Raw genomic sequence first — 24,731 nt, forward strand, 5'->3', positions numbered from 1 at the left:
TAAATGTCAGAAAATATTAAGCAAAAAAATGTATTTACACCCCAACATAATACATCCCACATCCCAGGAATACGCTCACTCCTTTTTGTGTTGAAGAATTTTAAAACTTTAAAAAATTCTAAGTCCAAAAAGAACTATGTCTTCTTCACTTTGGATTCCCAAAGCCTGGCATAGTTCCTAGCTCAACAAATGTCTAAGAACATTCAACAAACGAAGAGGTGATACATTTTATCAAGAATTTGACATTCTAAAATAAATATCAAGGAATGGCTGTACCTAAAATTTGTGGTCATGATGTGTTAAAAGTTGTTTATTTTTTAAATGTGGAATTGTTTCATCTAATTTTTGCAAATATTTTAGTACACTCAAAAGGCATATAGTCTCTATGACAAGCAGGTAACAATTTATGACCTACAGTTTATAATCAGCAGCAACTCCTCCTCTCGTGAGGTGAACAGATTAGCAGCATAGTATAAAGTTTGTGGCAACAAACAGCTTCTATCCAAAGCCATCTCTTACTACCGAGGTTGAACATAAGCACTCAAAAACACAAAATTCCCAAAGACTAAATACTACCCTACTGACATTTAAAAAAAAAAGTTTTGTTTGAATTATAATATCAGCTTATAAGAATGTGGAGATGTCAAGCACCAGTACATACACCTATAGAAGTGCGAAAACTACAAAGAAAACCGACATATCTCACAACTACTCCCAATCTCATTCTCCTGGGGTCCTAGTGCTAGTTAAAAATATGTGCTAGGACGATTAAAAATCACTTATTTGCCAGACAAGGGCAAGAGTTACATCAATGTAGATGAAATCTCCTACACAGCCCATCAAGTATGGGTCCCATCCACTAGGTGGTGCTCTCCACCACACTGTTCCTCAGTGAGCAGTACAATACATCAAAATGACAACAGCCTAGTTTTAAGATGATTTGTCTCTTGAGGATATACATTTGGTTTAAGTTTCTACTGCAAAGTTAAAGTTCTTAAGATAGGTCATGCAGACCAATTGCTCCTGTAATCTGAAACTCAAAAGAGCAAGTAATATCTAAACAAGGGGAGGGGGTGGCCCTGAGCTTATAAGGGTCTCTAAGAGCCAGGAGACAGTCAGCCTGGCTACCTCTAATCTCACCATCAAAACTGTTACCTTGTTCATTTTCTGCTTCACATCAGCAAAGAGAATAGCAAAAGCAACTTCAAGCGGCCCATAGCAAGAACATACATTCAACATCCATTCTGCTTGATAGATGTCAATAATTTAATCTCAACTGCTTTGTTATCATTCAAACCCCAAAAGTAGAAATGTTTTTGCTTTACTCAAACTGATTTTTTTTCTCTTTTAGCAAAAACAAAAGCAAAGGAATGAATGTTCATTTTATCTCGAAGTTCTGAGAAAGAGGGTTTGGTAACAAGACATATGTGCTTGCCTCCAAAGTCATCTTTCAACTAAGTGAATGGGAATAAAATGCAGAGTATGCTGGCCTTGACCAATAATACAAATGTCCAAATTCCAAGCAAAGTCCAGGGTCTTGCTTCATCATTCCCTGTCCTCAAAAATATACAGATCCCTTTTTTCCTTTTTCCTATAATGAGGAAAGTCATTATGATCGTCTTTGGAGTGAACAAGGCAAGAAACTCAAAGCACTTCAATACACATGCAAAATAATTTTTTTTTTTTTTTTTTTTTTTGGTAGAGACGAGGTCTTGCCATGTTGCCCAGGCTGGTCTCAGACTCCTGGGCTCAAGCAATCTGCCTGCCTCAGCCTCCCGAAGTGCTGGGATTATAGGCATGAGCCACCACACCCGGCCAGAAAATATTATTTCAAGAGATAAGTTACAGAACGTTCTAACATCTTGTTTGGAAAAAAATGAAAAGGTAAAACTTAGTGGTCTCTAGAATTTAAAGAAACTAGCAAATTGCCAACAGCTTAGTTTTACAAAATGAGGGCTCAACTGCTAAAAATGGATTGCTACTTAAGTGTACAAAGTAACACAAAATAATCACTCCGTAACATAACATTTGCCGGAAAAAAATGTGTGAAAACTACTAGAAAAATAATAGTTAGGTCCTGAGCAGTATATTAAAGATCTTGATTTTGAGACTCAAATTATATCTTTTCATTCTACATGAGTTCTTACTTTCTTTGGACAAAAAATTTAAGGTCCTGTATCTGAATTCAGCTCAGTGTGAAAGCTTTAAATGTAAAACGAGTATATGCAATTTAAATCCCCTTTAACAGTTTTTCAGACAAGTAATTAGGTAAAGCATTTGAAACACCATACAAAAAATTTTCATTCATATTGCAATGAATTTCACTCAAAATCACATATCAAATTGTAATAAATTTATAATAAAAATGTAACACTAACTGCCCCCCACAAATACATATACACTTTTAAGAGATACACAGTCATGTACCTAAGAAAGGAAAGTAAAACTTCACAATGTTCAAGAAATCTTTCGAAAGCTCTACAGCATTAGTCAGCATTATCTGATCAAATATTAGCATGACCACTATTTTCAAAAGGGCCCATATGTAACAATAGCCAAAGGGGCATCTTCCTAAACTTACAGTATTGCTCTAATAGAACAGACAAATTTCCTTAAGAATTGGAGTTGTACTGAACACAAAATGCCAATTTGCAATTATGAGGTCAATCTCCTAACAATGAGATTTAAAACAAATTTCAGATTACGGTTTTAAATTTCTATTCATTCTCTATACAGTGGTATATTTCAATAATTACATAAACTGAAACGTTTTCCCTCCTATTTTTTCTCCAAAAGATTCTCTACAGATGCTTACTTCGTAAAATGCAGCTTAAAATTTATTGGAAACTAAGAATTTTTTTACATGGAATCTATAAATACATGCATAATTTCTGTGCCCATAATTGGAAAAGGGCACAGAGGCTCCTATAACAATCACTAAGGAAGCTCTTAAAAACAAAAAACTTCATCCATGTTCAGGCTGAAGAATTCACATTTAACCTTTATTTTAAATTACAGCCAAAGTCTTTGTTTCAAATCCACATAAATCACTGTTCTTCTCTCTGCAAATACATTTTTAGAGAAAACATTATTTAATGTTACATCTGACTTTAATAGAGTTTCCCATTTGCTTTTGCATGTTTATTATCAAACTCTAATCATGACATTTCCAAACTTATTTATACTTTCACACAAACTTCCAAAGTTTTCCCAACTTAAATAAAAACCCACAAAAACTGTGGGAAATGTTTTGCTTGAAAGATAAAAGCAACGTGGTCCAAATGTACATTTGTAATAATCAGTGTTTACTTTTGTTGTTCAAACATTCGGCTTATAGCACTTTCAATATACGCATTCAACTTAATTTTCTTGTCTCTTAAAAAGAAAAAAAGAAGGAAAGTGTTTTCTTTCCCTGTTTTGCTCTCAAAATATAAACTCATTTAATGCAAAGCATTCCCGGATCAGGCATGTTTTAAACTACGAGCACGTCTAGCCTCAACAGCATTCATCCATATTATATACAAAATGCCATTTCTTTCAAAACTTTAGTCTGGACATTTTATAAATCTAATTTCACTTTTCCTAAAAACATGAGGATATTTTACTATATAAGGCTCAATTAAAGTTTTAGTAAATAAAAATAACAAAAGAAATGATACCATAATACTAACGTAGGAAAAAGGATATATATTAATTTCATTTACTGAAAACGTTGAGGGTTTTTTCCTTGAAGTGTCTCTACTATAGATTTTACACTACATTTATTAAAATATGACAAACCTTTAACCTGGGAACAATTTACCAGTTAACATCATCTACCGAAAGAGGAAGTATACTTTGGGTAAGTAAGACACTGGAAACGATTTATGCCGCCTTTTTTCAAAGCTGCTTAGAAAATGGCTATGTACTTTTAAAAAATAATCATTAAAAACAGTCTAACGGTTGTCTTGTGATATCGTTGATCATAAGCCTAGCGATGCCATCTAATTCTAAAGACTGAAATGTGCCTCTCAAAGGGATCTAGCGCAGCCACAGTGTAATATAGGTTAAAGGTAATGAAACTAAAAAGTAAGATTTCCTAATAGAATGAACATATTTTAAAGTTTTTATGATTGACAAAAGACTTCTTTTTTTAGCCATTAAAAAACTAAAAGTATCCTGACAAGAGATTCTGGTTTTGAAGTATGTCACACCCCGGTTACCCAGCCATGAATCTCAGTTCATTTTTTAAAATGAGGTCTATTTCCTGTAATTTTAGATATTTTAGAGTACAATTATTTTACATTTTTATGATGCCTTTGGGGTATCATTACAAATATTTTTATGTGTTTAAACTTAGGAAAGAAAAATTAAGTAATAGTTTCTCTTGTAGGGAGCTGTCAACTCTCTCCTGGACAAAAATCTTTGTTTTAAAGCAATCTAGAGATTTATATCCCTAGTAACCATAGAAATTAATCTTAAGCTTTAGAAAAAAATTGCATAAAATGCTCTTTATTTAATTAAAATCAGAGCTCATTCTTAGAAATAAGAACCTTCTTTTGAACAGAAAGAATTTTCCACAGAGTATAGGTGGTACTCTTTGTGATAAATGAATCACGCACATTTAATTGACTTTTGAATTGTGTGCATAGAAAGTTAAGTACTTTGTTGGAAAGGATTCGCTCAGGGACTATATTCACTGAAAACTTTTCATAAGAAAAGAAAGTGAAACACAGGATTCAAACAGTGTTTGTAGATTATCTGAGTGTGAGCAAGAAAAAAAGCATAAAGAAAAGCATTTAACAATAACAATTAGGAGAATCACTCATGGGGAGGTCACTTTGTTTTTATTAGGAAACTGAAAATATTTTTCAGCGTGCCTTAGTATGACGATCCATCAACACATCATAAATCAAATTTCATTTTGTGATGACTATCACTTTCTATTTCACATGCATTAAAAAAGGGACATGTTCTGAATTCTGCTTATCACCATATGACTAAGAAGTTTATTTCAGATTTAGAAAACAGTCGAGGATGTCTGGGGCAGTCAACAATGCTCTGCTTAGCCACTCTCTTCCCTAGCAGTCTGAAAAAAATGTGTGCATTTAAGAGATGGTAATGACAAACTCCTCAAATATTTTTAAAATGTCAAAGTTTTTAAGGCTTATAAAATTCAGATTCTGGGCAAATCTGTGTACTTCCAAATTTAACTTACATGAGATTTAAAATTCATGGCTTCAGATTTTTCTCTGCATAATAAATAATTTTAAAAGTTAGCCACATTCTGATTCCATTATATTTTTAAAAACCCACTTATTTGGAAAAAAAGATATTGCTGATCATGTCATACAATATTAAATATCCATAAAGTGCTCAGAAAGTGTACTGTAAACACCAAGTAAAGTCAAACTGCAAATATTTCTGCTTTCAGACAATCAAAGTCTTTGGAGAGGCCTGAAATAGGTGTTTCTCTACACACATTTAGGCACCACTAAAAATGCTAAACATTATCATTTTCTCTAAGCAACCCCAATTTTTGGAAAAGGCACAGGCATTCCCAACGCCCCCTCCACTGCCCATGGTTAATTTCATAGTCCTACAAAGAGAAAATTTACTAGGCACTTAAGGGAATCAAGACATCGTGGTACACGTAATGAGTTGCAGAAAGAGACAGAAAGTGATTAGGAATTGTAAATAGTAAGAATAGGTAGTTTCCACTGTATTTAATTGACACCACAGCATATTCACCTGGTAGTTCTAAAAATGATTCCTCTATGATTAAAAAAATTGTTTTTGTTTAGGTGGGAGAAATATTGATTCAAATGACGCATCTTATTATCTTCATTGTAGGCTGCACACTTCCACAGCAATTGGTCCTCCAAGTAAACAGTACCTATGATGAATTTTCACTTTTAATTCAAATTATAATAATCAATGATACTAGAAATCTAAATCTATACTAAAGCATCAATAGAAAATATTGTTAATAATGGTTTTAAAATAATTGCAAAGCATAATGCTGTTTTGAAGTTTTTACAGTATGCTTAGAAAAACAAAATGTAGGTGTTCTACTAGAAATGTAGCTGGAATATCTTCATTCCCCTCTGTTTTTAACCTTATACATGCAAGAAATTATGAAGATACAACAGCCTCATTTTCATGGGAAAACAGAACTGGAAAGAAGTTCGTGGGCTTTCAATCACATGTGGTTTGAATGTCTTTAACTCTTTTCCCTCTCATGCAAGAAAAGTCAACAAGGTAAATATATGTTATTTTTCAGTACCTCCATAAGCCCATATCCCATGGTGGTATCCTTTAGGATTTTATCTCAAAGTCTTACACTGGGGTCAGGTAAGCTAGGCCTACAAAATTGTTTTGAGGGTTACATAACATATACATGAGCACACTGAGGTGATAGAGAAGACAAATGCTACGAAGTAAAAACTGATAATGATCACAGCACCAAGAAAGTATTTATTAACTATTTGTACACTACATATTGTACAGTATATATATTTGGGCTCACAGTGTACCCTTGGTCAAGTTCCTTCTCCAGGCTTCAATCCTTGCTAATAAAATGAAGAGACTGCATTCCCTGATCCCTAAGGTCTAGTCCAGCTCCCCAAATTCCCTGGCTTCTTGCATTTGACTGAAGACTGAATAGTATACTTTCAAGTGATTTTTCATATCCAAGTCTCGGTGCTGTGCTTCACTTACAAGGCAATGGATTTAGCATTCATTTCTGATGACTACATTACAGAGCATATTCCATATTTCATTGAATCTTCACAAAAGTCCTCTAATATTATCACTTCTCCCATTTTATAGGTAAGAACAGTGTGGCTCAGATATGTTAGAGTTGCTATTTAATCCTAGATCAAACTATGCTTGTTCTTCCCCTGATGCAAAAATAACAATATATTGAAACACATGCTGAGGAATTAACAATCAAGCTCCAGGTTATGTGTAAAATGCTTTGCGCAGGTTACATACAGGTGGGAAGCATCTCCCTGTCTCCATGGTGCCTGTCTTACAGAGCTAAACCAAAAAGCTGTGTGTCCTTAATTGCAAAAGGTCATTAGGAGCCCCACATGTGCCAAGAAATCAAGGAAAGAAGAGATTACAAAGGTCTAGAAAACAGAGAGAGAGTGACTTTTAACCTGAAAGCAGGAGAAGAGGGAAGATCTGATTGGTCTCATGTAGGGCCCTGTAAAAATTATTTATCCCTTCCCCGCCCTGCTCCATAAGGCCCCCGGATGATTCTAATGTACAATCAGGGTTGAGAACCACTGATGTAGGAGCCAGAGGAAAGAGGTTGAGCATGGACTTTGGAATCAGACTGCCTGGATCTAATGCAGGCTGATATTCATGAATTATACAGCATTCCAAACTTACTTAACCTGTCTTTGCCTCAGTTTCCTCACTTGTAAAATAGGAAAGATAATAGTACATGCCTCAGAGTGTGTGTGAGGATGAAATGCAAAGGGCCTAGAAAAGTGCCTGGCATATATAATTACTAGGCTAATATTGGAAGACCTCAAATGTCTAGTGAAGGATTTCTGTAAGCCAACAATGTTAAAATGTTCTCTTACAAATGATGGAGACGCAAGATGGCAGCTTTTCTTCTTTCTTTTCTGTCTTTCTTCTCTCTCTCTTTCTCTCTGAGACAAGGTCTTGCTCCATCACCCATGCTGCTGTGCTGTGACATGATCATACCTCAATGCAGCCTCAAACTTCTAGGCTCAAGCAACCCATCTGCCTCAGCCTCCCAAGTAACTGGGACTACAGGCACGCATGTCTGGCTAATTTTTTTTCTTTTCTTTCTTTTTTTTTTTTTTTTTTTTGAGAGACAAGGTCTTGCTATGTTGCCCATGCTGGTCTCAAACTCCTGGCCTATAGAGATCCTCCTGCCTTGGCTTGCTTTCTTTTATATTTAAATTGTACAATTAAATGCAAAAACAAAGATAATCTTGTATTAGTCCACCTCCAGCACCTCCCCCAGACCAAATTTTTAAACAGGAAAATGATCTAATAAAATTCATTTTTAGGCAAATGAATTTTGTTGAGTAAACTCAAACAAGTTTTTAATCCTAGTGCAAAGAAATGGAACAAGTTAAAATGCAAAATAGAATAGCAGAGCAGTGGTACTATCTGTCCATATTCACATTACAGGCTCTAAAAATTATTCATGTTTGAAATACTGGGAAGGTGAATAAGAACATCTATGATTATCAGATAACGCAATTTTTTAATCCTATAGTTGAACTATATTTCCTCAAATAATGTACCTTCATTAAGACACGTTACACTTTCCATATACACTTTCAAAAATGAGATTTCTCTTTTTATAAATTCTTTACATTTCCAAGAGAAAGGTAAAGCAAACAATCTAAGATCCTCCATTTAAAAATGAAGAAACTGAGTGTCAGAGGGACTTGCCAAAGCTGCCAATAAGCGAGATGAACACTGATTTCTTAAATAGCAACGCCAGTGGTAAGGTAACAGAGAGGCCTAGGCAGCAGGATGAACTAGCACCCAAAAATCGCTGAGGCTCTCACAACTTGATAATCCCCCATCTCCAAACACAGCCCAGTGAGATCCTGTGTCTTGGTTATGAGAACAACCTCACAGCTGATCACTGTCTCCTGCTGAACCATTGCAGCCAACCCACCATCAAGTCCTCTAGCTTCTACATCTTTAAGGGCTCCTAAATTCACCCCCTTTCGCTCACCCCATCAGCCTCGCTCTTGGATTCCTCACTTGTGGCCCTGTCTTTGCAGTCTCTACCCTTTCTAATGCAACATCCACTCTCCCACACCACCCACTGAGCTTACCCAAGCCTTTGCGCTAAGGAGGAAAAGCTGAGGCCTAACATATTTGTGCTATTTTATAATCAGGAGCTTCTGCATGTCATTCTTCAGCCTTGGATGGTGCTGCCCAATCCAACTGTGGGTAGAAAGGTTGACATCTTCTCTCTAATCCTTTCTATGCTAAACAGCTGTCTCACCATGAGTTTGGAGAAAAAATTACCACCAGTCATGTTACACTATGGTGTCATGCAGGAGACTAAAATTCAGTAAGCTTTAAGCACTTAGGATGCAAAAAAGAACAGATGCCTGAAATAACTACATGATATGCATGGGAAGCAGCGACTTACACACCATTTCAAGGAGGTGGGGAGAACTCCTTCATAAGGCCAGGACAAACTAGCCTGCATCTAAGGAAGACTTAAGTAGAGTGCCTAGACAATGTCAGGGTGGGCTTCCTCATGTTTTACGCGAAACAAACCCCACAAAGCCAGCGTTTCAACCAGAGCAGTTTGTGAGGATGATGGCTCCGAATCTAGGCCCTGGATTGGCTGTACTGGCCCACGGGGGACACTGTCCAGGCTCCCCCTCCAGCTCCAGGGCCAGGCGAGGGCAAGACAAGATGACTCCCACACTCCCCAGTACAAGGTCTCCTTGGTATGGGGTCAGGATAGCTCGACCTCCAATTTGCTCTCAGAGGCACAGGGTGAATTCCCAGGATTACTGGACAATATGCCAAGGAGGAGCACAGACTTCTGTTTTCTAAAATGCTTATAATGCACCATCAGGGCAGAAAAACCAGGGGGAGAAATGTTGTACTTAATCATCACTGACTGATCAGGCCCTGGAACTAGAACATGTTACTTTATTACAACATGTGATTAAAACCGAAAACAGCAATGAATTAACTAAATGTCTATTCACTCATTCAGTATCACTTATGTAACGCTATGCACCAGAGTTTTATACTGTCCTACAAACATTAACTCATTTAATTCTCATTAATGACCTAATAAGATTGTCATTATTTTATACATGAGAAAACTGATTATCCTGATTTTACATAGGAGAAAACTGAGGCCCATAAAGGTTAAGTACTGTGCTCAATATCCCTCAGCTAGTACATAGCAGAACCGGATTAAAACCCAGTTAATCTGTCTCTAGAATCTTTACACCTAATTACTGTCCATATTGCCTACCATGTTATCACTGTCTTAAATACAAATAAGGCCTGCCAGTAAAAAAATGTGTTCGCCGATCCTCAGGATCACCTTGTCCTATTTTCCTGAGATATATCAACTGTATTTAGAATAAAATTTGTCTTGTTCCTGCAGAGGTAAACTAACATCAACTTTACCTTCCAAGACACAAGAATGTAAGGAGGTAATATGCCTCTGTCCAGAGAGAATGTATTCACAGGTGCCTCCGTCTAAGGCCTATAGTCTGTCAAAGAAAGGGATGATTACCAATTCATGTAAGTGGGCGATGTTGTGTTTTCCTACGTACTAAAAACAGTCACATAAGACTTTAATAACGATATTAATTAGGAAATTCAAACTGAGTCATCCTTTTCTAGATAAGGGGAATTCTTGTTCCACAGACACTCAGTGCATACTGTTTCTCATAAAGAAAAACTTACAACTCATGTATGTATGTCTTCCCTAAAGTTGAGGGCTTTTTTTCTTTTTAGATTTTTTTTTTCCCTGAAGGGAGGCACTCCCAGCAAAAAGAAGCAAGTAGATTTGCAGTGACTTTTCTTCGCAAAATAGTACTGGATAATAAGATCAATGATGATAATATACCCCCCAAAATAATATTACTGCCAATATATCAGAAAGGTGTCCTTATTAGACTTACTACATCTTAAAACACTAAATTAGAACACAGTAGCACTGGTGGTTTTTGTTTGTTTTGTATCTTCAATCCTCAGCCCAATGACTGGCACATAATAGGTACTCCATTAATATTTACTGAATAAGTAAATTAAAGTAAGCACCTGTGTTTGGACTATCTATATCATTGCTCCAATCCAAAATCAAAGACTTCATTATCTCTCCAAGGAGAACAGTTTTGTGATACTAATTCGCTGGTGTACAAACACTATTGTCAGAGCAAAACTATCAACTAATACAAAATAGGCAGTCAGGACATTTAAGGAGCATAATAAAAAATAGATTATATTCATGTAAGCATAAATCAAATAGCAAAGCAGTTTAAGTTTTAAGAAAAAGATCTAGGTTTTTTTATTTGATAAAAAGAGAGAGAAAGATGTGGACAACGAAAGAAACTAAACACTAGGAAGAATACAGAATTTCTTTCTCTGAAGGTCTTTAGAATAAGTAAGACATCACCTGTTTCACAGAATTTAGGGTTATTTTTGCAAGAAGACAAAGTTCACCTAGATAGCATATACTAGCTCTAGAATTCCTTGGTTATGGCATATGAAACAAAACATACAACTAAGCCAAACCAGCAAATGAAGAAGCTGAAAGTGCCACTTCTTAGGAGAGGAATAACAATTTGAGGCTATCGTGAATTTACATAAGACAAACATTTCAAAAATTTATCCTAGTGCCTAACAAACTTTCCTTAAAAGATCTTTTCTTTCAAATTAAAAACAGTAGCTTTATTAATGCACAACCCATTTCAAATTTGAAACACAACTCTAAACCGTACCTTGTGGAATGGAAAGCCATAATTGTAATGTGGAATGAGACCAACTGAAATCAATACAAGAAATTTGAAGTAAGTAAATACTTTTCTTCCTGGGGGTAGTATAAAATGTATGAAATTACAGTAGTAAGAAGTTATTAATCTGAAATTATAAAGTGGAATGGAGGACTTCAAAATATTCAAAGATTTTTCAAAGAATTCTGAAAGCAAAGAAAACCATACTGTGCTCTGGAAAAACTTACCTTTTAGAAAAACAGCATTTCATATGCACAGATGCTTGCCCACGTTGTACTGCAAAGAAACAGCAAAATGGATCCCAGCAAGCCTAGCACTGATTAAAGCTGCATTTTCAGATTCATAGGTATTCACTGACTGGCTTCTACACAAACATTCATTATTCAATAGCTAATCCAACTTAATCATTAAACCTGAACCAGGTGAGAACAGGAACTGTCAAGTTACTTACACAATAGAACATTCTATCAACGAGATTTATGAAAACTTCAACAATCACTGGGCAAAAAATCACTAGTAGCAGAATGTTATCTTCAGGTCAGAGGAACTAACTAGTAGGCACTCCGAACTGCTTGCTAAATAAAAGAATAAAAGAATGTGCGTTCAGTCGGGGGAAATGGCTTTTCAAATCGACTTTTTTTTTTTTTTTCAAATAAAATGACTGCTGTTTAAAACAGTTATTTGTGGACTTGACCCAACTGCTCATGTTCCAAATGGGTCACTGTCCCTGACCACTGGGATCCTCACCATGGGGGCAGAGGTGAGGCAGCTGTGTGTGACTATCCCAGCACAGGCATCAGGGACTATGTGTCTATGATCCTATCTTCAATGGGATTTTTAGAGTTTTCTATCACTTGGTGTTACAAAAAAAATTTAGCTCGTCAATTCTTATTTTCTCCAACCTTATTTTCTGCTTATAGTGGAGAGTTTACGAGATATGCAAAATATAAGGGGGAAAATAAAATCAGTCCATAATAACACCACCTAGAAAGAAACTCTTTTATCACTCTAATAATATATTCTTTTCCATTTTATGCACATAACTTGACCCTGTGTATCCATGGGTTCCACACCCACATCCGTGGATTCAACCAACCATGGATGGAAAATATTTTTTTAAAAAGGATGTTGCACCTGTACTGAACATGTGCAGATTTTTTTCTTGTTACTATTCTCTAACCAAAACAGTATAACAACTATTTACGTAGTACATACATTGTATTGGGTTTTATAAGTAATCCAGAGAAATAAACAGTAGGATGTCTGTAGGTTATACACAAATACTGCACCTTTTTACCAGCAACCTGAGCATCCACAGAGTTTGGTATCCAGAGGGAGTCCTGAAACCAATCCCCTGAGGATACCAAGGGATGACCATATAGCCCTCATATAAGTTAAACCATATTATATGTAATTTCTGTATTCTACTTACTTTACTCAACACCATGAGTACATGTAATTACAAATTCTTCTAAAAAATTACCTTCAATGGCTACATAACATTTCATTGCTTAAATTTACCATAATTTGGCCAGGCACGGTGGCTCACACCTGTAATCCCAGCACTTTGGGAGGCCAAGGTGGGTGGATCACCTGAGGTCAGGAGTTCAAGACCAGGCTGACCAACATGATGAAACCCTATCTCTACTAAAAAATACAAAAATTAGCTGGGCGTGGTGGCGGGCGCCTATACCCTCAGCTACTCGGGAGGCTGAAGCAGGAGAATTGCTAGAACCTAGGAGAAGGAGGTGGCAGTGAGCCGAGATGGCGCCATTGCACTCCAGCTGGGGCCAACAACAGCAAGACTCCGTATCAAAAAAAATAAAGTAAAATAAAAAATTTACCATAATATAACAATTTCTCTGTTGTTGGACACCTAGTTTGTTTCTTCTAATTTTTCACAAGGACAAATTATGCTGTAATGAACATCTTTTTGCTAAACTATACCAGAGTATTTTTGTTCACTGAACCTGTGTCTGATTTTGTCATTCCTTAACATAACAGCTTTAAAAAGGAGTTACAAAGTTAAAAGTTAGGAGCATTTCTAAAATATAGCCACATTTTTGCTACATGGTTTCTCATTCTGTTTGCCTCACAGCACCCCTCCCAGCCTCCTAGGCAGGCAGGCCACACTCCAGGACCATTGCTGCCACCTCTCTCTCACTGTCGGTCAGAATGACTGCATTTTAAAACAGTAAACAACATGATTATTCTAATGCAATTAAACCCAATTCTTTCACTCGTTAGTGATTATTTTATGAGGGAAAATCTATATGAGGGAAAATAAGACCTCAGTTTCCTCATCTGGAAAATGAGGGGAGTCACACTACATGACCTCTCAGACTGTTTTGCGTTCTAACATTTTATGATTCTTATCTTTTGCTGTGGAGATACCGAGTGTTTGGGATCACAGGACACTAACAGAATAACAAAATGTAACCTATTCACTTAAAGCTGTTCAGCTGTTATTTAATCTTGCTTCTCTGGAAGCAGATCATGAACAATAACTCTGCAAATTGGAAATACTTAAATACGAATGCCATACTGTTTTATAAAAAGAAAGATAACATTTACTTCTGGTATTTAAATACATAACCCAGTTTTTGATTCTCAATTCAGGCTCCATAAAACTAGATGCCACAGCTGGAAATTCTGATTCAAACTTGCAACCTCACAGAAAACCAGATGCTATATTAAAGATAAGGTTTCCTGGAGAAGTATAGCATTTTAAAAGGCAACTGAAAATCTGTATTAGATTTTCTCAGAAAAACAGAAAGCTCCAGGATACTCCTAAGCATTAAAAACCTGCACATTAATGGAAAGATGAAGCTGCCAATCTGCAGTTAATATGTCTAAACAGCATAGAACATACTCATTTGATGTACACACAAAGACCTCTATTAGGTGTAATATACCTAAAAGTATCTGCCAGATACCTCGAAAGCACTATAGGCAAAAGGGAAACAAATGACAGCACTTTTTTTTTAATTTGGTGAAAATTACATTAGTATAAAATGTACCAAAACCACCCTAACATTGTTTTAGTAAAGAATTTGAGTGGAACCTTCTTATTACCTGAAAAACTAAAAATTACCTAAAACAATGTAATTGGGAAAACAGAGAAAAAGAATTTAGGGAAATGGGCAGTGTTACTAAGTTAGCAAGAAGCTAGGAGTCAATAAAAACTGTCCTTGTAAAAGAATATTTCTGTTCTTGAAAATTAACTTCATGGCATAAAAGACTACTCAAGGATAAAACTTTTCCTTTTATATCTTTTCAAATGAAACTGAAAAGGTTCACAGGTTTGGAGTCAAATTTTACATAGAAAGTTTTTCCCTGTATTCAATATCAGTGAAAAAAAAATATTGAGTTCTTACTGGATGCCTTGAGTTGAGGAAACTGTGTTGAAGAAAAAAAAAATACACAGCTCTTTGCCCTGTTGTAGTTGTCAGCAGCAGTCCACACAACGGAGGGATGGGTATCCCTGGAAGTGGAGGCTGAATTGCTAAGGTGTGTGTGTGGCACATGTAATTTCAAGGGAACTGATGTCTAGGTGCCTAACCTTCATCTGTCTTCCTACGCAGATCTGCATGAGAATCTGCCATGACACACACTTCATCGGCTCTACTTTCCCACATGCCCGATGCAATCTCCTTCTCCTACTTCAGAAAACAAACACAGAGTTCTCACCAAACCCAACCCCACTATGCTGCACTGTCCCGGATATAAAAACCTCAAACAAAACAACGCTCAGAAATCCTGGGGAAGCTGAGAACGTGAATGACTCTAATGACTGGACAACAGAGCCTCTCACAAGTCAAGGGCTCCCAATTTTTTTCCATCCAACAAAATTAATAGAGAATCTAACTGAGTTGTCGTCTGGCAGGTCACTAAAAAAAGTTAATGACAGTTTCGGCATGTAATTCAGAGGAAGTTCCAAGAACTGCGTGGGGTGGCAGTGCCCTAACAAAAGCTCCCTTCTTATCTCCTTGTTTATGTAAATGAGGGTTCTCAGCTCTTAACGTCACTAAGAAATGAAAGTTAAGAATGAAATTGATATTAAACCTTGTCAGATTCTTTAAAAAAGTAATATTCATCTACTTGCACACAACATCAGTAGAAAAAACTAAACCTATGCATCACCTTGAGAGGCTCTTCTGATAAAATAGTGTATTTTTATTGTTGTTGTTTAATCCACACACACTAGTAATAATTACAAAGGTAACTCAACACAGAACAACTCAACATACAACACTTAGAGACTTTCGGTCATCACTGGAAATTTTTTTAAAAATTAAATTTCAATTTGCATATCTATTTCTGTCACACAGAACTATGATAAAATGATCAATAAAAGATTTCTGGGTCACAGGAGCACCAAAATCTCAGAAATCACCACTAAAGAACTTATCCATGTAACCAAAAAACCTGTTCCCCAAAAATTACTGAAATAAAAATTTTAAAAATATTTCCAAGCATAAACCGGGATAGGATATTATGTGGGGAAAGTGAAATGGAAATGTGAGTTCAAGGAGGAAAAGGTTGTAAAATTGATGACTGTAAAGTTTTTTGAGAATGTTTTTTTCAACAAATGATGGTGGATATCAAATACGGTATTCAGATTCCATGAGATATATTTAAAAGAGTGATAAAAACTTCCACTTTAAAATGTCAAGTTTTATAGCACACTGAAAACTATATCCTTTGCAATTATTTAAACTTACAGTAAAGAATTATAGATGTCAGATTAATAGATACATATGAGCGGTTACTCAGTTTTTTTCAAAATTCTTTTAGGGGATACATGAATAAAAATGTGTAAAGGTCACTGACTTACACATCTGGTAGGGAGAAAAACACTAAACACGTATTTACAAATAAAATTCTATGAAGCAAAAACATAAGCATACCATGAGAGCTGCCTGAAACAGAGGAACAGCATTTGTAAAGGCTGTGAGGTGGAGGAGAACATAAAATCTTCAAGGAATCAAGCTGGATCATGCCATGCTTTCTAATCTAGAGTAGAGATTACTTATTTTTTTTTCTAAAGAGATATCTGGAAGGGAGTGTTTTAATCAGGAAAATGATCTATTCAGATTTACTTCTTATGTATTTATTATCTCTCAGAAAAAAATCTGTTGCTTACCAGTAAAAACAGGGAATTCATTCATTCATTCATCCATCAAATCTTAACTGAATATCTGTTTTGTGCCAGACTTTATTAGGCACTCAGGATACAGGAGTACACAGACAATAAAGCTCTGATACCTCTCGAAACTTAGCAAGAAGTATTTACTTTCAGAGAAGGAAAAGTGAAGTTAAATGGGAGACTAAGAGAAAATATTTGCAAATTATACACATGACAAAGGACTTGTTGTTCAGAATGTATAAAGTACTCTCAAAGCCAAAACTAAGAAAACAAAAAACTAAATTAAAAATGGGCAAAAGACTTGAACAGACACTTCACTAAAGAAGGCAAGGGGGGCACATGAAAGATGTTTGGCCTCATTAGCTATTAGAGAAATGCTAATTAACAATGATGTATCACTACACACCTATTAAAATAGCTGAAATAAAAAATACTAAAAATACCAAGTGTTGGTGAGAATGTGAAATAACTAGAATTCTCATACATTGTTGGTGGGAGCACAAAATTGTACAGCCACTTTAGAAAATAAGTAGCTGTTTAAAAAAAAATAGTAGCCTTATTAAGCCCTAATTCACATAGCAAACAATTCATCCATTTAAATTGTGCAATTCCATGGTTTTTAGTGTATTTGAAAGTTGTGCAATCATATTTCCACAATCTGTTTTAGAACATTTTCATCACCCCCAAAATCCCATACCCATTAGTGGTCACTCCCCATTTCCCCCAACACCCCCAGTGCTGGGCAACCGATTTACTTTCTGACTCTATGGATTTGCCTGTTCTGGACATTTCATATACAGCAGTTCCTTCACTTACCGTGGGGTTATGTCCCAATAAATCCATCATAAATTGAAAATATGGGAAGTCAAAAATGCATTTAATACACCTAACCTACCAAACATCGTAGCTTAGCCTTGCCTACCTTAAGTGTGCTCAGTACACTTACAGATGTATTTACCTACAGTTGGACAAAATCATATCCAAAGAATGCTGGCAACACAGTACACTGCAAAGTATGGGTTGTTTACCCTCATAATTGCATGGCTGACTAAGAGCTGATGTCGAGCATCAAGAGGGAGTGTCGTACCGCACATTGCTAGCCTGGGAAAAGATCAAAATCCAAAACTCGAAGTATGGGGATGGGTGTGGTGGCTCACGCCTGCAATCCCAACACTCTGGGAGGCCGAGGCAGGTGGATCACTTGAGGCCAGGTGTTCGAGACCAGCCTGGCCAACATGGCGAAACCCCATCTCTGCTAAAAAAAAAAAAAAAAAAAAAAAAAAAATCAGCCAGGCGTGGTGGTGCACATCTGTAATCCCAGCTACTCAGGAGGCTGAGGCATGACAATCGCTTGAACCTGGGAGGTGGAGGTTGCAGTGATCTGACATCAAGCACTGCACTCCAGCCTGGGTGACAGAGACTCTGTCTCAAAAAACAAAAACAAAAACGAAAAATCGAAGTATGGTTTCTACTGAATGCTTATCACTTTTGCAGCACTGTGAAAGTTGAAAAATCATGTCCTGAACCTTAGTAAGTTGGAGACCATGTGTAAATGGACTTATGCAATAAGTGGCCCTTTGTGCCTGTTTTTTAATTTAACTTAGCATATTTTCAAGGTTTATCCATATTGTAGCAGGTACCAGTACTTCATTTTTTATTGCCAAATAATATTCCATTGTATGGATATACATTTTATTTATCCATTCATCAGTTGATGAATACTCAGATTGTTTTCACTATTTGAGTATTATGAATGATGCCGCTATGAACATTTGTGTACAGGCAGTTTCTTATACCATTAAACATACACTCACCAGATAACTTAGGAATCCCCTAGGTATTTGCCCTAGAGAAATGAAAATGTATGCTCATGCAAAAATCTGTATACAAACATTTGTAGCAGTTCTATTCATAATTGTCAAAAACTAGATACAACACAAATGTCCTTCAACAGGTGATAGATAATTGTAGTAACTTCATGTAATGGATACTACTTAGTAATAAAGAAGGAACTATTGATACACACACATCTAGAATCAACCTCAAAGGCATTATGCCGACTAAAAGAAGTCAGTTTCAAAGGGTATATATGATCTCATTTATATGATGTTATTGAAAAGACAAAATTATAGCAATGGAGAACAGTTTGTGGGTTCAAGGGAGTGGGTGTGACTACAAAAGGACAGCATGGGAGTTTCTGAAGGGAGATGGAACTGTTCTGCATCCTAATAGTGAAATGGTTATACAAAACACACATACACACACAGGGACAGAGTACAAGACCCCCAGTGGATGCCTGAAACCAAGGATAGCATTGAACTCTATAGATACTATGTTTTTTCTATACATACATACCTATGATAAAGTTTAATTTACAAATTAGGTAGAGTTAGAGAATAAATGCAATAATAAAAAAATAGAAGAATTCTCACAAGTTATGTGAATGTGGTCTCTTTCTCTCCAAGTATCTTATTGTACTGTACTCACCTTTCTTTTTGTGATGAAGTGAGAGGATAAAATTCGAACCACAGTTGACCATGAGTAACTGAAACTAGAAAATTAAACTGTGGATAACGTGGGGGATGGGACTATTGTACATAAAATGCTAAAATTCAGAGAACTGTATTAGCAAAAAGGTCAAGCTTACTGTATGCTAATCTACAAATAACACTTAAAGTTTTAAAAAGCAGCTCTTCCTAAGCCAGTGCTCAGCAAGGAGAAGGCCATGTTCAGTTGGAGCGCCAAGATCGTGAAGCCCAATGGCAAGAAGCCAGATGAGTTCCAAAGAATGCTAGCAACACAGTACAAGATGGCACGACACTCCCTCTTGATGCTCAGCAGCAGCTCTCAGTCAGCCATGCAATTATGAGGGTAAACAACCCATACTTTACAGTGTACTATAAAGAGTCCGGCATCTCCCAGGCTCTTCTGGAGCTGGAAATGAACTCGGACCTCAAGGCTCAGCTCACAGAGCTGAATATTATGGCAGCCAAGGAAACTGAAGTTGGTGGTGGTCAGAAAGCTATCACAATCTTTGTTCCCGTTCCTCCACTGAAATCTTTCCAGAAAATCCAAGTCCGGCTAGTATGCGAACTGGAGAAAAAGTTCAGTGGAAAGCATATTGTCTTTATCGCTCAGAGGAGAATTCTGCCTAAGCCAATTCGAAAAAGCCGCACAAAAAATAAGCAAAAGCGTCCCAGGAGTGCACTCTGACAGCCGTGCACGACGCAAGCCTTGAGGACTTGATCTTCCCAAGCGAAATTGTGGGCAAGAGAATTCACGTGAAACTGGATGGCAGCCGGCTCATAAAGGTTCGTTTGGACAAAGCCCAGCAGAACAACGTGGAACACAGGCTGAAACTTTTTCTGGTGTCTCTAAGAAGCTCACGGGCAAGGATGTTAATTTTGAATTCCCAGAGTTTCAATTGTAAACAAAAATGACTAAATAAAATATATTCACAGTAAAAAAAAAAAAAAAAAAAAAAAGTTAAAAAGCGGCAGCTAGCTAGAAAAATATACGAGTCTCCTAGTCCCTTATGTTCTAGCCTAGAAAGGAAGCATTCCGTATTTACTGCCTGCTTACCACTGACTGGTCACCATGCCACAGAGGCAACCTCAGAACAAATGACCTTGGCTATCCTAACACAAAAGTAAAAGGTATTCTGAGTCCAATTATAGGATGTTTTAACTTCAACACTAGCTGGCCTTCCATCACTGCTCAGGAGAATTATTAATCACTATTAAATAAAATGGATCATGGCTGACACTCCCCCTAGTGCACAGGACACTGAAGTGCCCGTGTGAAAAGCACCTGCTTTTAGGACTTCAACTTAGGGCTCATATCTGAAACCACTGTTACTTTGTTTTTGTTTTTTGTCTGTTCATGGTGTCTTAAGTATGTCATATGTGGACCTCACCATATCCCCCGTTTTTGCTTCTCTAGAATACAACAACCTATCTCTTTGAACTGTCCCTTCTTGCCTCCCATTTATGGCATATATCCTATATTTCACTTGAGAGGATCCCAAAAATCTGGTGAAAATCTTGTGTTTTTTGTGTGTTGCACAAAGATTATATATAAAATATACATGAGAAGTTTGTTACTTGGAGACCAGGAGTGCCAGATTCTAAAATGTCAGGATTATTTTGAAGTTAACAAGAAGGAGCTGCTGTGTAACAACAAACAATTTTTTTTCTTCAACTTTTATTTTAAGTTCTGGGGTACATGCGCAGGATGTGCAGGTTTGTTACATAGGTAAACATGTGCCATGGTGGTTTGCTGCACAGATCATCCCATCACCCAGGTGTTAAGCCCAGCATCCATTAACTATTCTTCCTGATGCTCTCCCTCTCCGTAGTCCCCACTTCGACAGTCCCCAGTGAGTGTTGCTCCCCCACCATGTGTCCATGTCTTCTCATCATTCAGCTCCCACTTATAAGTGAGAACAGGCAGTGTTATAAGGTTTTCTGTTCTTGTGTCAGTTTGCTGAGGATAATGGCTTCCAACTCCATCCATGTCCCTGCAAAGGACATGATCATGTTCCTTTTTATGGCTGCATAGTATTCCATGGTGTATATGTACTGCATTTTCTCTATCCAGTCTATCATTGATGGGCATTTAGGTTGATTCCATGTCTTTGCTATTGTGAATAGTGCTGCAGTGAATGTATGCATGCATGTATCTTTACAACAGAATGATTTATATTTCTTTGGCTAGATACCCACTAATGGGATTGCTAGGTCAAATGGTATTTCTGCCTCTAGTTATTTGAAGAATTGCCACTGTCTTCCACAATGGTTGAACTAATTTACACTCCCACCAACACTGTAAAAGCATTCCTTTTTGTCTGCAACCTCACCAACATCTGTTGTTTTTTGGCTTTTTAGTAATCGCCATTCTAACTGGCATGAGATGGTATCTCATTGTGGTTTTGATTTGCATTTCTCTAATGATCAGTGATGCTGAGCTTTTTTTCATATGTTTGCTGGCTGCATGTATATCTTCTTTTGAGAAGTGTCTGTTCATGTCCTTTGCCCACTTTTTAAAGGGTTTTTTTTTTCTTGTAAATTTGTTTAAGTTCCTTGTGGACTCTGGATATTAGACCCTTGCCAGGTGGATAGATTACGAAAATTTTCACCCATTCTTGTGACAAAAAGGCTGTCTTGTAACAAAAATTTAACTTGGAGTCGAAAGACCCTAATTTAAATGATCATGGGTTTTGGTTACAATCCAGCCATATTTTAGACAAATAATAAACAATAAGTATAATCAATATGTTAAAATCAATAATAAGTGTGTTAACAAAGTATGGTAAGTGGTGAAAGTGTTACGAGACAAAAAGCAAAAGTAATGTAAAGTAAGGGAAATCTAGGAAGAGTGTAGGGAAAAAAGTGAATTCTAATTTTCAACAGGGTGGTCAGGATGAACTTATTGAAAAGATGACATATAAGAAAATGTTTGAAGGAGAAGTAAAAGTTATGCAGGCAGGTATCTCCAGGCAAATACTTGGGGAAAATCATTCCAAGGAGAGGAAACAATAAGTACAAAGGCCCTAAGACAGGTGTGTATCAAGCATGTGTGATGAACAGCAAGGAGACTGACTGTCTATTAGATACTCAGGTAACAGAAATAATGTCAGGTAGGTAGACAACTATAGATGTTTCTAAGTGTAGGGTTTCAAAGAGGTCTGACCTGGAAATATAAATCTGGGAGTTTCTGGACTACAGAGAATATTTAGAACTAGCGGGCTGCAGGAAATCACCACGCATCGTTTTATGAGCATTTTATAATGGGTGCCTACTATGTGTCAACTGTGTGCAAAGGAGAGAGACACAAAGAGAAACTTAGCTTCACAAAATACTCTGCTAGTTTAATTTTAGTTTAACCAAAGCAATGGAGGAAGGCAGAGGAAAAGAAACACAGATCATCCCCAGTCATAGTTTTTAAAAAAAATTAGTCAAAGAAAGTTAAGAAAAAAAGATTGTGTGTAAAATATAAGTAATCTTAAATCTGGGTCTTAATGTAGGTGATTAACTGCAGGTACCTGCTACATGTCTCAGATCCTCCTTGTCAAGTTATTCATTAACATTCTTTTCATCAATCTGTCCATCAAGAAATCCATGACATGCAATTATTAAAAAGTCAGGAAACAGAGATGCTGGAGAGGCTGTGGAGAAATAGGAACGTTTTTACACTGTTGGTGGGAGTGTAAATTAGTTCAACCATTGTGGAATACAGTGTGGAGATTCCTCAAGGATCTAGAACCACAAATACCATTCGACCCAGCAATCCCATTACTGGGTATATACCCAAAGGATTATAAATCATTCTACTATAAAGACACATGCACAAGTATGTTTTTTGCAGCACTATTTACAATGGCAAAGACATGGAACAAACCCAAAGGCCCATCAATGATAGACTGGATAAAGCAAATGTGGCACATATACACCGTGGAATACTATGCAACCATAAAAAAGAATGAGATCATGTCCTTTGCAGGGACATGGATGAAGCTGGAAGCCATCATTCTCAGCAAACTAACACAGGAACAGAAAACCAAACACCACTTGCTCTCACTCGTAAGTGGGAGTTGAACAAGGAGAACACATGGATACAGGGAGGGGAACAACACACACTGGAGCCTGTTGTGGGGTGGAAGACAAGGGGGAGGGAGAGCATTAGGACAAATGCCTAATGCATGCAGGGCTTAAAACCTATATGACGGGTTGACAGGTACAGCAAACCACCATGGCACATGTATACCTATGTAACAAACCTGCACATTCTGCACATGTATCCTAGAACTTAAAGTAAAATTTAAAACATTTAAAAAAAGAAATCCATGACATGGCTTGAATGTAGGTTGGAAGATGAATCAAAGGTACAATGCATTCTGACAGTTTCAAAGAGGAATGTAGCTTGTCCAGCCTATGCTAATGTGGACTCTCACAGTTCCTTGTGCCAGCAATGCTTTATCAAGGACTTCATATGACAGCTATGTTTTGTTCTATCAAACTGAACACTTGATTTTTATCATAATCATTCCTAAAAATAGTGATTTCATCTCTAATACATGAGTTGAATATTAATCATAAAACAAATCTTAGGGAGGACAGCATAATTTTGATGCAATCCTAGTAGCAATTTCTGAATAGCCTTTGCTTCAATAGTTTGGAATATGTATTGTTTAGGTACCCAAGGCAGTCTAGAAGTAGCTATTTGAATCTATGTGGTAGGGGAATCAATAGTCCTTCTAAACCTGGGTGATGGTGTATTTGTATACTAGGGCAGCTATAAACTGAAAAATCTTAAATATGGGACTGAAAATACATACAATCACCAAACAACACTCATGATTAGTGTGTGTGTGTGTGTGTGTGTGTGTGTGTGTGTGTGTGTGTGTATGCCCCTAGGTTAAGGTCCTCTTAAGCATAAACTAATTCTAGCTAGCTTTCCAAAACAGAAGGAGAGGAGATTTGAAAAATACTAAGGTAATATATGAAGGATGGGTTAAAGTTCAGGTTTTATCAACCTAAGCCCTATTGACATTTTGGGCTGGATAATACTTTGTCTGGGGGCGGAGGTGGGGGTGTTTGTGGGAGAGCTGTACATTGTAGAATGTTTAGCAGCATCCCTGGCCTCTTTCTGCTAGATGCCAGTAGTAGCCCCCTAGCTGTAATAACCAAAAATGTCTCCAGATATTGGCAAATATCCCCTAGAAGCAAAATTGCACGAGCCACTGGTTTAAATGATCAAAAGATGGGAACGGCAAGGATACAGCTAGCCTCTGCAACAACTAAACCAGTTATTTAAAACTCCTCTAGAACTCTCTTAACTCCTACTTGTTTTGTCTGCATTTTAGCCTTAATTTTCTCATTGCAGCTCAGCAATGAAAACTGGCCACCAACAGCTCCTGAGCTTTGTTTGCTGAAATCCAGGCCTCCGGACTAAGAATAATTCTTTTTCCTAATTCCAATTAAAAAAAAAAAAATCTTAGGAAACGATTCTGATTGGCCTGATTTGAGTCTGGTTGCTACCCCTGGTCCATGACTTAGAGAGTAGAAGATACTATGGAAACACAGCAGCTTGTACTGAAACCACTT

General features: G+C 36.9%; 1 protein-coding gene and 1 pseudogene across 4 annotated transcripts in view; one reads left to right on the forward strand and one right to left on the reverse strand.

Annotated features, from left to right (window-relative positions):
- STX18 (syntaxin 18) overlaps positions 1-24,731 on the reverse strand; it is a 122,306-nt gene that overhangs the window by 67,908 nt on the left and 29,667 nt on the right. The gene's annotated exons all lie outside the window — the stretch shown is intronic.
- Positions 19,352-20,379, forward strand: LOC100990831 (small ribosomal subunit protein eS7-like; annotated as a pseudogene).

This window comes from Pan paniscus, chromosome 3 (assembly GCF_029289425.2).
Source record: "Pan paniscus chromosome 3, NHGRI_mPanPan1-v2.0_pri, whole genome shotgun sequence".
NCBI classification, from domain to species: Eukaryota; Metazoa; Chordata; class Mammalia; order Primates; family Hominidae; genus Pan; species Pan paniscus.